We start from the raw sequence: 17210 nt of genomic DNA, 5'->3' as shown, positions 1-17210 counted from the left end.
AGAACTCTGTGTGCAAAAAGCTCACAGCTGCTTACAAAATGATAACAACTAAGAATGAGAGAAATGCTAAGAATATAGCTTACAAATGTTTCTCTCTTCTAGTATCTCTGTTTATTTTCTTAGTTACTATTCTATTGCTGCTTCTTGGTTTATATATCACCAAGATTACAAAGTAATAAGGCAGAATAATAAAACAAAAACTATCAAGTCTAATACAATGCTACTTCATTACTCTATTCCAGCATCTTTGAATATCTTCATAATAGCATGGAAATAACAATACTTCTTTATTCTCGAAATCCCAGTTGAATAGGCTGCCACATTCCATTTGCATACACTCGACGCATGTGACTGTGTTGTCACTGTCAACAGATATTTGAATTCTTTATCCGTCGGGTTTATGATCATCCGTCGAGTTAATGATCATCCGTCGGGTTGTTGATCATCCGTCGAATTTATTGTTGTTTATCCGTCGGGTAACAATCAGGCACTAGACTTCATTTCATCTATGCAGAATTACAAGACATCATCTATGTACAATTAATCAACCTATTCTGCATATCTAGTTAAAGTCAGCATGACTTAAGTACTACTACAGATTCTAAATAATGTGTATGCAGAAATGTGCTACAGACTTATTGTTACATAAACTACTCACTCGATGGATAATAAGTCATCATCCATCAGGACTAAAATGAGTTATCCTTTGGGACTATAATCCTTATCCGTCGAGTGTTACATTTTCACTAAGTAAAATCTACCGAGGTGTTTTGTTTATGAAATCATCAAGTACACAACATATACACAACAATCTCCCCCAATTTATTTCTACTGGAATTGTAGGAATAAATTAAGAGATATTTGATGATAACAAAACACCCTAAAAATACAACTTTGAAAGTAGATAGATAAAACTGTAAAGTGCTTCAATTAACAAAATGTACAAAGTTTAGCTCACAGTCATTTTCAAGGTGCTCCTCTAGCCTGAGCAGATTTTTCTAGTTCCTTGAAGGTCTGGACCTCTTTCCAAGCTTTCTGTTGTTTTCTTCAATCTAATTTTGGAGCTGCCTGTGGAATTCCAGTTCATCAGATTCTGAGAGATTTAGCTTTTCTTGCATTTCCAAGAGAGTCTCATTGCTAGAGATGCTCAATTGGTCTTCTAATCTGAAAAATCTTCTCACTCCTTTGTCATCCATGAACTCCATTAGCCAGTAGGGCCTTAGATGCACTCTTCTCCCTGTGTAAGGGATCATTAGAGTCTTTGGGAGTGCATCTTTAGCTCTAACACTCCTTAGTTCTTCAATCTTCTTTAGTACCAATCTTCTTGCAGTAACATTGAACCAAAAGTTCTTCTTGAAAGATGAATAAACCTTAATCAGTACAACTTGGCTTTCTTGAAGGATCCTGTGAAGTGGCTACTGAATCTCCTTTCCTCCCTTGTACTTGAACACTAACCTTTCAGGTAGGTTTCTGTATGCATCAATTCCTCTCACTTCATCTAGTTCATCTAGATAGAGGTTTAGATCAGAAAACTCCTTGATGTCATACAAGTACATATAATCTCCTTTGTTGACTTTGGATTGAGCTTTGACTAGAGATTTGGATTTGAGAGGTGACAACTTCACTTTCTTGACTACTCTTGACTTTGTTCTCTTTGGTTTTTTAAGGATTGGCAGATTGAAGTCAGGAATTCATATGTTCTCCCATTCTATTGGCTCATCCTTAGGCATAATAGGTTCACCATGAATGTTCCTATAAGGATCCACCACCTTGATACCTTCAAATACCACAGAGGGTTTTGATGCTTGAGTTGTAGTTAGAGTGGATTCTTTGGGAAACTGATTCTCCAATTCCTTATCAATAATGTCCAATTTCCTTTTGGTTCTTTTATCCAATTCCTTGATTCTTGGAGACTTCTTCTGTTGTTCAACTTGCTTCTTTGGATCTTGAGATTCAATGATTTCAGATGGCTGAGCAGGAATTTGTTGTGATTAATTTACAGCATATAGCTTGGCCAAGATAGCAATTTGCTCTTTCTTTTGTTTAGCCTTTTTAGAATCTAGAGCAGCTTGCTTCTTTTCCTACTTCAATCTAGCCTTTTCTTCTCTTTTTGCTTGAGCAAATTAAGGATGTCCAGCCACCACACAAATTTCTTTCCCATTCCTGAAAATTTTAGCAATTCTCTTTTTGGAAGCTGAATCAGCTGGATCTTTGTAGAAAGCAATTGACCTTGACAGAAGCTTCTTTTCATCAGGCTTAGGTGTCTCATACACAGTATCCAAAGGGTTCTTCAATGATAATTTTGGATAATTCACCCTTGGTTTCAGAATTATTTCAGCCTTTGGAGATTTGATGTAGGATGACTGCCCCTTTCCAGATAGTTCATGCTCATCTCATTCACAGAAATTTGCTTGACTTGAGAGTGATGGATGGCTGACTTTACTGGCTCCTTGACTAGTCCAAACTTCTTTTGTATATCCTCATCAATCTTCTCCCAGTTGATTGGCTTCAACTGCTTCATTTCAGCTGCCCTAATGTTGGCTGCTGCTGTATTTATCAGATCTATACTTTCTGGAACTGGTGGCTTTGAGATAGTAATTGAAGGCACAATTACTTTACTGATTTGAATTTGAAGCTTGTCCCCCTCACTTGGTCCTTTCTCCCCCTTTTTGTTATCATCAAGTTGAGTAGAGGAGGGGGTTTGAGCAGCCACCAGTTTTTGAAGTAAATCTGTCTGTTGGGCTTGATGAAGATGAATGGAAGTTAAAGATGCTTCCATGGCTGACATTCTTGTATCCAGGGCATCTATCTTGGTTGCAAGATCATAATTTTTCCTTAATTACCTCTTGATGTCAAGCATTGTAGCTTCTGGAAGCTTAGAATCCATCTTGTCTGAAATGGCCTTCTTCATCTCCTCAATATCACCATTGATGGTATTTACATCCCTAGTATGTTGGAAGCCTTGAATTTGTTGAAGTTGCAGAGATGCTAGATGTTCCTGAAGGAGCTTCTTGGTGCTGGCATTTGAAGTGGCTTGAAGAATAGTATTTTTCTGATTGATTAGTTGGATCAGGGTTGTCTTGAAGTAGTGCTCATCACAGTGCTTTGAAAATGCCCATGGTGGCATACCTGATCTTGAACTGGAACCTACTTCTCCCCCTATGTCCATTGTTTCATCTTCACTATCCCCACTTTCATCACCAAAGAAATCAGCCGAGCCACCAGTCTCATAATCCATATCACCAGCTGTAGAGGGCAAAGTTGTGATGACATCCTTAGCTCTTATCATAGACTGTATGGTATACACCAGATTGAGCATCCTTTCTGCATTGTCATTGCCCTGTTCAGCTAGAAGTTGATAAGCTGGAATAGGGTGAGTAAATGCCTCAGCATCAAGGGAGGTGGAATCTATAACAACTTTAGGTTGCTGAGATAGTCCCTCCATGTCTGCATCCTGGACATTCATTGACTCACTAGCAATGGCATCCATCCTTATAGCTCCAGTACCTGCGTTTCTCTCGTTTTCTCTCTTTTGTTGCATCAGGGTCTCACCCTGGCTCCCCACCCTCACACCCTCACCTTTACCTTCTAAGGTGGGACTCCTCTCACTTTCTTTTGCCAATCCTGAAGAAATGGATTACATAATTTCACTCATTTCCTCTTCTTTTTCCTGGGAGCAACCCAGACTCTCAGTCAAAACACTCTTCTCTCTCAATCCTAATAGTGACTGTACAACCACTAATTCTTCTGCACTTGAAATAAATGAAGTTTGAAGCTGTGCAAAGATACTCGACGGATGAGTGATATCCATCGGGTGAGTGGTTTTGCTATCCGACGGATAACTGCTGTTAAGCTTATCCTTGGAATACAATTACTACTCGATGGATGAGCAATATCCATCGAGAGAGTAGAAATGAATGAACTAGGAATGGAAACTATTGTGGACTCTGTGCTGATTGAAGATATTTTGGGCAAAAATGATTCAACAGTTCCTGAAAGAATGGGCAAGTGAGCCAACAAATCATCTAAAAGATGTTGCTCACTTGCACTAGATTTTGGCTTCCCCAACAAAGTTAAAGAAGGGGAATCAGGAATTGATGTGTTTATCATATCCACATCCAGTGAGTTTGTGGGTGAGTTTGGTGTTTGAGGTGCTTCTATTACCAAAGATTTTGGCCGTGACTCCATATTTATTGGAGTCACATCAAACTGAATTTGTGAAGGTGCAGTGACTGTGTCTTTAGCACCAGTTTGCACAGTGTGTGTACCCTGTGCATCCCCAAACCGGCGTGGTCGCGCGTTGGAATAGCGCGGGCGTGCCATGTTTCTGTGTTTTCAGTGCGGCCGTGGGCTAGCACGCGGCCGCGCCAGGCTTCTGTAGTTAGTCCTGAATTTTTTTCTTTTTCTGATTTTTTGTGTTTTTCTCCTTTCTTCTTGTTTACTCTACCTACTAATGTACAACAAACTTGGGTTGGTTCCCAAGAAGCGCTTCTTTTATGTCGCTAGCTCGACGTAGAACCTTGAGCTCAAATGGATAATAGAACGACACTAACCACCTCACGGTTTACCGTGTCACCATAGTAATGCTTCAACCTCTGACCATTCACCTTGAATGCTTGGCCCGGATAATTCTCAAAAATTTCCACCGCTCCATGTGGAAACACAGTTTTGACAATAAACGGCCCTGACCATCTTGACTTCAACTTTCCAGGAAAAAGACGGAGAGGAGAGTTGAATTAAAGAATTTGTTGCCCCGGAACAAATGATTTGAGCACTAGACCCCGATCGTGCCACCTTTTGACTTTCTCCTTGTACATTTTGTTGTTCTCATAAGCTTGAAGTCGAAATTCGTCGAGCTCATTCAATTGAAGCATCCTCTTCTTTCCAGCTGCATCCAAATCTAAATTCAATTTCTTCAAAGCCCAATACGCTTTATGCTCCAGCTCCACCGGAAAATGACACCCCTTACCATAAACCAACTGATACGGTGACAACCCTAGCGGAGTCTTGTATGCTGTTCGATAAGCCTAAACAGCTTCATCAAGCTTCAAAGACCAATCCTTCCTCGATAGACACACAACTTTCTCTAAAATGCGCTTGATCTCTCTGTTAGATACCTCGGCTTGACCATTCTTCTGAGGATGATAAGCCGTAGCAATGCGATGATTCACATTATACCTTTGCATCATAGTAGTGAACTTGCGATTACAAAAATGCGACCCCTCATCACTGATTATGACTCTTGGAGTTCCAAATCTCGTGAATATCTGCTTATGAAGAAAATTAAGCACCACTTTCTCATCGTTCATTGGCAATGCCTTAACTTCAACCCATTTCGACACATAATCAACTGCCAAAAAGATATACTGATTGTTACAGGATATGATAAATGGCCCCATGAAGTCAATTCCCCAAACATCGAATACCTCAACCTCGAGAAGCATATTAAGAGGCATCTCATCCCTCTTAGACATATTACCCACACGCTAACATCGATCACATTTTAAAACGAACTGGTAAGCATCTATAAACAAGGTTGGCCAAAAGAAACCTGCTTGCAGAATACGAGCTGCTGTCTTTTCTCCACCATAATGTCCTCCATAAGCCGTTGAGTGGTAATCTCGCAAGATCCCCCCCCCCCCCGTTTCGCTGTAAGAAATACATCTCCTGATGATTTTGTCAGCTCCTTGTCAAAAAAGAAAGGGTTCATCCCACATATACCACTTCACTTCATGTAGAAACTTCTTCCTTTGAGCATAAGATAAGTCGGGAGGCATGATATTACTCAGAAGGTAGTTCATAATGTCTATAAACCACGGTTCTTCTCCAAACAGCTGCTCATCGGGAAAAGCCTCATTTATCAATGTCTTATCCAATGAAGTAGCATTAGGATTCTCTAAACGCGAGAGATAATCAGTGACTTGATTTTTGATCCCCTTTTGGTCCTTGATCTCTAGTTCAAATTCTTGAAGCAAAAGAACCCATCTAATCAATCTAGGCTTCGAGTCCTTCTTTGAGAAAATATAACGAATTACCATGTGATCAGTAAAAACTGTCACCTTAGTCCCAAGTAAATAAGATCGAAATTTCTCAAAACCATAGACAATAGCCAAAAGTTCTTTCTCCGTAGTAGCGTAATTCAGTTGAGCACCATTTAGGGTCTTGATAGTGTAGTAGACCACATGAAACACGTTGTTCTTCCTCTTCCCAAGAACTGCTCCAACTGCATAATCATTTGCATCGCACATCATCTCAAAAGGTTCATTCCAATCAGGTGCAGTTATGACAGGTGCCGTGATTAAACTCTTCTTCAATATTTCAAAAGCTGCAAGGTACTCGTCATCAAACTTGAAAGCGACGTCTTTCTCTAGAAAACTGCATAATGGCTTCAAAATCTTAGAGAAGTCTTTGATGAAACACCTATAGAAACCCGCATGACCAAGAAAACTGTGAATTCCCTTAACATAAATAGGTGGATGAAGATTTTCAATGACCCCCACCTTGGCTTTGTCCACCTCAAGACCCTTAATAGAAACCTTGTGCCCAAGAATAATGCCCCGTTGCACCATAAAGTGACATTTCTCCCAATTGAGAACCAAATTGGTCTCAACACACCTCTTGAGAACGTGTCCAAGATTTTGCAAGCATTCATTAAAAGAATCGCCAAATACAGAGAAGTCATCCATGAACACCTCCATATTCTGGCCAATTATCAGAAAAAATGGCCATCATACATCTCTGAAATATGGCTGGTGCACCACATATACCAAACGAAACTCGTCTGAAGGCGAAAGTACCAAATGGACAAGTGAAGGCAGTCTTCTCCTGATCTTCTCGAGAAATACAAATCTGATTGTAGCCCGAATAGCCATCAAGAAGACAGTAGTACTCATGACCAGCCAATCTATCAAGCATCTGGTCAATGAAAGACAAAGGAAAATGATCCTTCCTAGTGGCCTTGTTCAACTTCCTGTAGTCCATGCAAACTCTCCACCCCATGACTTTTCTTGTAGGAATAATCTCATTCTTCTCATTTGCTACCACAGTAGTTCCACCTTTCTTTGGCACACATTGAACTGGGCTTACCCATGAACTGTCAGAAATAGGATAGATGATCCCTGCATCTAGCCACTTAAGAATTTCTTTCTTCACTACTTCCTTTATGATCGGATTAAGTCTTCTTTGTTGCTCGACCGTAGGCTTGCTACCTTCCTCTAGCAGAATTTTATGCATGCAATAAAAAGGGCTGATTCCCTTGATATCTACTATATTCCAACCAATTGCCGATTTGAACTCTCTTAGAAGCCTTAGGAGCTTTTCCTCGTCACTACCTAAAAGGTCAGATGCAATAATAATAGGAAAAGTAGATGCATCACCTAAAAACGCATACCTTAAATGCTCAGGTAGAGGCTTAAGCTCAATTGTGGGAGCTTCCTCAATAGATGGCTTGAGGCGTTTAGGAGCTTTGTTCAATTTCTCCATTCCAAGAGATTTAAAAGACATATCAATCTTCCTCTTCCAGAGTGAAGCATTCAAATATTGTAATTATTTTTCACCTTCATCATCTTCACTGTCTGAATTTCCCAATAAGACTTTTTCTAAGGCATCAGACATTAATAATTGATCAAGTTCTGAAGTAACCACAGAATCAACCAACTTCATCTTTAAGCACTCCTCATTTTCCGTAGGAAATTTTATAGCATTGAATACATTAAAAGTTACATCCTGATCCAGCACTCGCATTGTAAGCTCACCCTTCTGCACATCTATTAAGGTTCGGCCAGTCGCCAAGAAAGGTCTTCCCAAGATTATAGGAATCTTCTTATCTTCCTCGAAGTCAAGAATGACGAAATCAGCAGGGATGATGAGTTTATCAACCTTTACCAAGACATCATCCATAATACCTCACGGATATGTAATAGAACGGTCAGCCAACTGCAAGGTCATATAAGTCAGTTTTGGATCAGGTAAGTCTAACTGCTTGAAGATTGACAAAGGCATCAGATTGATGCTAGCTCCCAAGTCACATAAGCATCGGTCAAAAGACACTTTTTCGATAGTATACAGAATAGTGAAGCTTCCTGGATCTTTAAGTTTCGGAGGCAACTTCTGTTGCAGCGCAACACTATTCCTCCGTGAGAGTGACTGTCTCTAAATCATCTAGCTTTACTTTCTGAGAAAGAATACCTTTCATAAACTTAGCGTAACTAGGCATTTGCTCAAGAGCCTCATCGAAAGGTATGTTGATATGAAGTTTCTTGAACACCTCCAGAAACTTCTCAAATTTCTTGTCCAGCTTTTTCTTCTGCAGCCGCTTAGGAAAAGGCGGTGGAGGATAGATCTGTTTCTCCCCTGTATTATCCTCAGGAGGAGTGTGCTCAACAGTAGTCTTCCTTGGTTCCACTTCTACTTCCTGCTACTCTACTTCTTTCTCAACCTCAGCTTCTTCAGTCAATGCTTGAGTTTGTTCGGGATTCGCAACCTTTCCAGACCTCAAAGTGATTGCCTTTACCTGCTCCTTAGCTTCCTTCATTCCTGGCACTTCAGTGTCACTAGGTAGAGTACTAGGTTGATGATTTAGCAAGGCATTGGCAATTTGCCCAATTTGATTTTCCAAGGTCTTGATAGAAATAGCTTGACTCTTGCACATTAGCTTTAACTCCTCTAATTTAGATTTTTCATTAGCAAGTTACAGCTGAAGTTACTGTCTCGTTGTATATTGTGGTTGCTGAAAACCAGGGGGGTTGTACTGCTTAGCTGGATACTGCTGATAAGGCAGTTAAACCACATTTTGAGCGTTGCTCCAACTGAAATTAGGATGATTGCGGTTGTTAGGATGATAAGTGGCTGGCACAGGTTACTGCGAACGCTGAAAGTTACTCACGAACTGAGCTGACTCACTAGAAATTGTGATTTGATCAGTCTCATGGGCACCAGCACAAAGCTCACAGACACTAGCGATTTGATTAACCCCATGATTAGCCAAAGTGTCCACCTTCATTGTCAAAGCCTTAAGTTGGCCAGCTATAGCAGTTGCTGCATCCAACTCCAGAATTCCTGCTACTTTTCCCTGAGTCAGTCTTTGGGAAGGATTCTGGTACTCATTAGCAGCCATCAGTTCAATAAGTTCATAAGCTCCATCATAGTTTTTAGCCTACAAGGCTCCTCCTGATGCTGCATCGAGCATGGGTCTAGAATTATCACCCAATCCATTGTATAAACAGTTAATAATCATCCAATCAGGCATGCCATGGTGTAGGAACTTCCTTAGCATCTCCTTATATTGATCCCAAGCCTCACACAGAGATTCTCCAGTTTCCTGAGCGAACTCAGTAAGAGCATTCCTGATTGCAGCAGTCTTCGCCATAGGGAATAATTTAGTGAGAAATTTTTGGGCAAGATCTTCCCAGATGGTGATAGACCCTGCTGGTAGAGAATGTAATCAGCACTTAGCTTTGTCCCTCAGAGAGAATGGGAAGAGTCGCGGCTTGATAGCATCTTCAGTCATATCATTGAACTTGAATGTGTCGCAGATCTCGATGAAATCCCTGATGTGCATGTTGGGTTCTTCAGTAGGAGAACCCCCAAACTGAACTGAGTTCTGTATCATCTGAATCGTGCTTGACTTGATCTCAAAAGTGTTAGCCCTGATGGCTGGCCTGATGATGCTTGACTGAATGTCATTGATCTTAGGCTGAGAATAGTCCATCAAAGCCTTAGGATTTTCCGCTTGATCACTCATTTCTACTAAAATTGGTTCCTCGACTTTGTCTTCTTCTTCTACCTTCTTTTCTTCTTCAAAAACTTCCTTACGAACTACCACAACTTCTTTCTCGGCTTTATCCAGTGTTCTTTTACGAGTACGCGAACGCGTATGTATACACCCTCGCTAGAGTACCTGAAATAAGACAAGGAAACAAATAAGTAACAATATCTGAGTCAATAAACTTTAACGACCACTGATGGAAAATACATAAACTGAAAATTAACACTGCAGTCCCCGGCAGCGGCGCCAAAAACTTGTTAGTAGCTAAACACGCGATAATAATACACGCAAGTATACGCGTTCGCAAGTAATATAGAATCTTTTCTAGTTCGTTCCCACAGAGACTGGCTCAGTTAACTAATTAATTTATGCACTTAAGCAATAATGTATTATTCAATGCTAAGACGATAACAATTGAGGTTGTTTATAACTAAGAATTAAACTAACAATTATAACTAGGAGATTAAAGATGATTGAATTAATATATATGACAAACATGGGATTCTAACTTCATTAAATACTTCATTCAATAACCGTTTTGTTCTTAACCTTAGCATGTAATGGTGATGACACTAATCAGATAACACGAAACTGATAAACTCCAACTTTCGTTGCACGAATACCATAGTACCAGACATCCACAAAAGAGATAGAAGTTGAATAGACACCAATTATATTGAGACCCTATATGTCTATAGAATTTAATAACATAACGGTTTAAGCAAGTAAGATTTTCGTTACGCGATTAATTAAGTAACGCAATTTGATATTATTCGAATAGTTGCGACTACGCGATTAAGTAATAATTGAGATTCTCGCGATTTAGTAATATTTGAATAAGTTGCGATTAGGCGATAAATTATGTTCTAATATTTTGGAGTAGAGTCAATTTATTTGCAATTGCTTGTGTGATTTTTAATGTGTTAATTATGTTTTACATGACTTATTTATTAGTGTGATAATATTAGAAAATTCTTTTTATATAAAAAATTTTGTTCGAAATTTTTGAAAATAATTGTATTAAACTTCTAAAATCTCATAGTATTTATGTTATTAATTTGGTGATTTATGGGTTTGTATTTTAATTACTAAAAATCATTCTTTTAAATTATATAATTAATAGTTATTGAAGTACAAGTGTACCCTTGCTTGCAAATACCACCCAAATAGAGATAAAGGGTAAGACCGTCCTTTTACCATCCACTAACTCCATTTGACCAAAAAAATGACCAATAAAGCCTTGTATGAAAAAGCTTGCTATTAGTGGATGAATGATAAAATAGTAAACTCAAACTCCACTACCATTTGGTGAGATAAAAACTAAGTAAAACACTCATCTCACATCATTTTCTTTTCCACCAACACATCACCCCACTCTCTCTTCTCCCTACTCCCTCTCGGCCGCACCCAAACCTCCCCCACCCCTCTCATTTTTCTTCCTCATTTCTTTATTTTCTTAACACCTTTCAACTCATCTAAGCAAGGGACATTTACACTTAGTGTTACATCTTCATTTAAGGTTAGTTTCTTAGTTGCATGTGGCTAAAGCCAAGGGTCTAATTTTGATTCTTGTGAATCTAGATTTGAACCTAATGTGGCTCATAAAACTTGAGCAAGATATGGTCTTGATGAAGTGTTTTGCTTTTATTTTCAAGCCATGATCTTGGCCTCAAGCATTTCCAATGACTCCCAAGGAGCCGAATGGATTTTGTTATTTGTGTGATAGTTTTGTTTGTTTTCAAAAAGAAAGAGACTTTGCATGTGGCATTCAAAGAACTTATGATCTTTTAAAAATGTATTTTACAAAGTTTCTATCCTTGCATTCTATGATTTTTATAATAAAAGTAGAAATTAGTACTTGCATGTCATGATATAAGTGATATTTCGGACAAATGTGTTATGTGATTTAAATTTGAGTTTTTGTGCAATGCATGCCATGATTTTTGCTCTAAAAAAAGATAGTATGATATGTTCCTTGATAAGTCATGATCAAATTTTGTAGCCATCAAGTTGATACCATGTATTTTTGGTTCGGAAATTTGCTTAAAATTTGCATAAGTAAAATATGCTCTGCTATGCTCTCTGTTTTTGCCTCAGTAAATGGCTTATATGGCTAGGTTTATGCTCGTATTTTTTCCATAAAATGATAGTTAATAGGGTTGTGTACACTGTATGATAGATTTGTTGGCTTGCATGTTGGTTTTGGTATTGAAATGGGAGTTAAGGTGGAAGGAGGTACACTAGGCCCTTTATAGCATAATTTTTTACCATAAGTATATGTTGTTTTAGGTGAGTTTTGGTGAGGCCTTTCTAGGACTGAGTTTACTGGAGTTAGGACTTGAGTTTTACTTGAGTCTAGTGGTTTTGATTCATTGAAAAAGTTGCATTCAGGTAGGTGCACACACACATTTCCGAGAGTAACTCAGAAGAGGGCAAGACTGCGTAAACTTGAACTTTGGTCGATTATAACCATGCCATAGGCTAGGAATTCATGGGGACTTGGCTTAAATAAGTATAATACATCCTTAGGAATCTTAACAAACCATTAGAATTAAAAATTGAGTTAGAAAAATGAGTTTTATGTAAGTAAAAATAGAGCAGAGTGAATTCGAGGGAGGTTTGGGCAGTGTCAACTTTGAGCAGAGACCTAGAGAAACCTAGGTGAGGCTTTTCCATGAAACCAAGTCTGAGAGTTAGGTGTATGTCTTAAGAATCCATGGGAATTGTTTTTGTTAGAAGGCCCCATGTAGAAGTCAAGATTTCTGCCAAAGAGCACGGGGAGTGCAAACTGGTGCTAGCAGGAAACCTTAGTGTGAGTATTGATTTTTGTAAGCCTATAGAAGTGAGGCCCCTGAGTCTTACCAACTTTAGAAGTTATTTTAGAGTCTTAAAAACCTTTAGGAAGTGGTTTGGAGTGAAGGCCCACGGTGGAGACATCCCATTTCCACCAAGAAACCCGAGAGCACCTTTAGAGTGGCCTTAGGAAACTTTAGTGGTATTCATTGTAATTGGGACTTTGTGGTGAAGAGTCCGAGTATTGCACATCATATTTAGGTTTAAATTAAGGTCAATAATAGTTCTTATGTGTAATTTCTTATGTGCTTGGGTATTTAGGTGATATTATAGTATAAATAACTAGTAGTAAATGCCATGTCGTTATGTGATTATGTGACTATGTGGATTACTTGAATTGTATATGATTAAGTTATCTGTATTCTTATAATCATAAGTTCTTGTGTAATAATAGTTATGATAAAGGTAATAGTGAGTCAAGGAGATTATAGGTTTATGAGGTGTTAAAAGGTTAATAGTAATGAAGTTAATATAATGTGTAGTTTCTAAAGCGAAGGGGAAGACTCGTGCCGTCAAGATCGAATAATCTTAGAACTATTGGAAGGCAAGTTACCTCCTTATTCTTATCATTGTTGTAAGTATACATACTTTTTCGTGAATGCGTATTTGTGATAATCACCATGTCATTAACTAATTCAAATACTACCGTTAATAACTCTTAATCTTGTTAGTACCTTACCTTCAAAACATTCCCTATCCATTAAATCGTGAATACTAAACTCTCTACCAAATTCCCTAAAGCGAACCTCATTATTGAACTTGAATTCTCTTGTTACAATTCCATTAAAGTGATACCAAATATTTCCCCGACATCCATGTTATAAATCATTGAAAATAAAATAAATGTTTTCTTGACTTAGTGGATTGGACTAGACGCAAGTCCTTTTCACACTTATTGATAGGCTCAGATATAGCCTAGGGATCCCATTATATTTGAGAACCCAGCGCGGTTCGGGATTACTTCGCGGCTGATCACCGGCTGTAATCTGTAGCGTCCTAAAATTGATTTTGATGATTTGATATTTAAATGATTATAACATGTTGCCTGATGCCATGATACCATATGCCATGTTTTGATTGCTATGATTCTACCATGTCTTTATATTATAACTTCTTGTTTCTTATTGTCATTTTTTTCAAGCATCTATAACCTCTTGATTAATGAACTGTGATTTTTTTTGATAATGCCTTGTATAGTAGAACTGATAGTACTTGCTGAGCATTTTAGCTCATTTTCTTGTATTTAACCCTGTTGTACAGCTAGCAAACATGGTTCGTACCAAGCAGACCGCCCGTAAGTCAACCGGTAGGTAGGGTGAAGACCTTTGAGGGCGCAGGTAGAATATATAGATTAGGCGAAATCCGCCGGTTTGTAATTGTGGTATCAGTTAGATGGGTTGTTCCAAACTCTGAACTTGTAAAGATCTTGGGATTGTTATTATTTTGGTTGGGTTTGTAATCGTATTATTATCATCTTTTGGACTTATAAGTCTGTAATATAATTATGGGTTTCTATTATTTTGAGTGTGTGTGTGTGGTTGTTTTAGGGTGTGACATAGTTGGTATCAGAGCCTAGGTTTAGAGTCCCTGGACAACCCAATTAGGACTATAGGGAGTATGAGTATATAATATAATATCGGGAGTACTAATGCGCGATATTCGAGTAAACCATATATAACCTTGTATATATATATTACTTGACAGCAACGTGCACACTCGTCATCTTCGGCCCCGCAGAGCGACACAATTCATTTTTCTATCTATGCTGACTTAAGGCTGCGTCATGACACTCTCCAAGGAAAGTATGTCAAGCTGATGGAATATCTTGAAGAGCTCTATGCAAGTAAGCAAGTGATGGGTAACGGACCTAAGGCGAAAACCATTTCAAGGCTCGAGTCACTGATCCAAGTAGCCACATCAAGATTGGAGGAAATGACGTGCATCGCGACCGGACCAGTCAGATTACTTTGCAGATGATAGTGGATGAGCTTGGGAGCGTGGTCAAGATGCTACGTGAGGACACTACCCCCGACACCGCAAGGACCCGTGAGGAGGAGGCTTAGGATGAGTTTTAGGGGACTTGACTTTTAGTTGCTTAAATTAGGCTGCTTCTTTTATTGACCATGTTATTTGTTTCATTTCTAGACTTTTGTACTGTTTTAATTCGGATCTGTATTCGTATTTGTACCTTGTGATTCGTACCTTTCAACTTGAAACATGTTAAATTCAGTTATGCACTTTCCTTGATTCCTATATTTTTCTTTTAAATTCTTGTTCATAACCATGCATCACCTTTATTATTATATTGAAAACTGTATACCATGATGAATACAAATAATACCCTAGCTTTTGCATCACTCAAACTGAATAACTCTTATTTCAAAAAATGGCACCTAGAAGAGCCCGAGGAAGACCTACAAATAACCAAGAAAATAAAGGAGAAAACCAAAACCCCGATATTGCACAACTTATGGAATTGGTACGCCAACAAACTGCTACTATATCCCAGCAGCAACAACTTCTTCAACGAATGCATCCACCTCAACCACCCCCAGCAAATGTCACTACTTTCAAAACATTCCAATCGGTAAAACCCCCAGAATTTAGAGGAACTCAAGACCCAGTAGAAGGTCATGCTTGGCTTAAGGAATTGGAGAAGGCCTTTGCCTTAACAAATGTTAGAGATAATCAGAAGGTGGAGTATACCACTTATTTTCTTAAAGGAGAATCGAACTATTGGTGGGAGTCGGCAAAAGCTTTAGAAGCTGCTGAAGTTATTACTTGGGATAGGTTTAAGAGAATATTTTTGGATAAGTATTTTCCTCGCTATATGCAAACACAAATGGAGATAAAGTGCTTCGAGTTGAAGCAAGACAATATGACAGTTAGAGAATACAAGAAGAAGTTTACAGAACTTTCTTGGTTTATGGGAGAGTATGTTGATTCTGAAGAGAAAAGGGCAAAAACGTTCCAACAGGGATTGAAGCCTTGGTTAAGGAGTCGTGTGGAAGCTTTTGAATTGACTACTTATGTTGAAGTGGTTCAGAAAGCGATGGTAATCGAAGGCGAGAGTGAGCAGAATCAAAAAGAGAAAGGCAACAAGAATATAAGATTTGAATCGGGAGCAGCAGGCTCAAGTTACAAGGGTCAGAATCAGAGAACTAGTCAAAGGTTTAAACCTCAGAGTGGACCCGGGAATTTTAGGAAGAAAGAATTTGGGAATAAATCACAAGAAACAAGATTTCAATCCACTCTTGGAGGAGGATTTCCCGTGATGATAACTGAGCCCGCGGCTCAAACTATAGAGATGAATCCCATGATCCCAAATCGTCCTCTATGGTGAACCCCCAACTCCAACCGCTGCTTGCACCGTTAAACACGCGATCATCGGGTTTGAGTTTCAACAGTTGTGATTTCAAGGACCACCAATCCTCCTTACGGGATGCCTTTGTACCCAGAGATTGAGGGTGTGGCCTCTCACATGGATGTGCAAATACATCCTCGACTTGGCCCCTATTGTAATAACCCCAAAATTTTGGACTTTTTGTAACCCTTATGAATAGTGATTTTGCTGATTATGCTGAATAAGAAAACTTTTCATGCCACACTTTGTAGGGGTTCTTTTATTGTTATTCTGAGATCTTATTAGTACTCTATATGGTATATAAGTGTGTGTAAAGATCGGCAGAATCCAAATTCGAACACTTTGATTTTTCCCGAAAATCCACCAGATACCGAAAGAATTGAGTATAAGGTAACAGGATAAAAAGGATTTAAATTCACGGATTATAAGAGAGGATCATAAAAGGAATATAATGTATTGCGAAAGGAGAGATTGTATGCCAAGTTCTCGAAATGTGAGTTTTGGTTAACTGAAGTAAGATTTCTAGGACATATTGTCGGAAGTGAAGGGATTAGGTTAGATCATGAAAAGATTGAGGCTGTAATGAATTAGGAGGCACCGAAGACGCCTACAGAAGTGAGGAGTTTTATGGGACTAGCGGGATACTACAGAAGATTTGTAAAGGACTTTTCAAAGATTGTCGTACCACTGACCAAATTGACAAGGAAGAATGAGAAGTTTGAATGGACGGAGAAGTGTGAAAACAGTTTTCAAGAATTGAAGAAAAGATTGGTAACTGCTCTGGTTTTAGCATTACCAGATGACAAGGGAGATTTTGTGATATACAGTGATGCCTCTTATAAAGGACTTGGATGCATATTGATGCAACACGGGAAGGTGATAGCGTACGCTTTAGGATAACTTAAACCACATGAACAGAAGGCCCAACTCATGACTTAGAATTAGCCGTGATAGTGTTTGCTTTGAAACTATGGAGATACTACTTATATGGGGAAAAGTGTGAAATATACACGGATCACAAAAGTCTGAAGTACCTCTTTACTCAGAAGGAGCTAAATATGAGACAACATCGATGGTTGGAATTGATTAAAGAATATGATTGTTCGATACAATATCATCTGGGAAAGGCCAACGTGGTAGCAGACGCTCTGAGTAGGAAGGAAAAGCTAAGTATGATAACAATGCCGAAGGAATTATCTGATGAAGTTGAAAAATTGCAGTTAGAGC

The 17210-nt window shown here is 38.7% G+C and overlaps 1 non-coding gene across 1 annotated transcript; it reads left to right on the top strand.

The window, feature by feature from the left end:
• Positions 1-9245: 9245 nt before the first annotated feature.
• Positions 9246-9352, top strand: LOC141669375 (small nucleolar RNA R71). Its single transcript, XR_012553661.1, has one exon. It is a non-coding gene; the product is annotated as a small nucleolar RNA R71 (small nucleolar RNA).
• Positions 9353-17210: the final 7858 nt, after the last annotated feature.

The sequence above is a fragment of the Apium graveolens genome, chromosome 6 (assembly GCF_009905375.1).
Source record: "Apium graveolens cultivar Ventura chromosome 6, ASM990537v1, whole genome shotgun sequence".
NCBI lineage: Eukaryota > Viridiplantae > Streptophyta > Magnoliopsida > Apiales > Apiaceae > Apium > Apium graveolens.
This window is presented reverse-complemented; position numbering and strand designations above follow the sequence as displayed.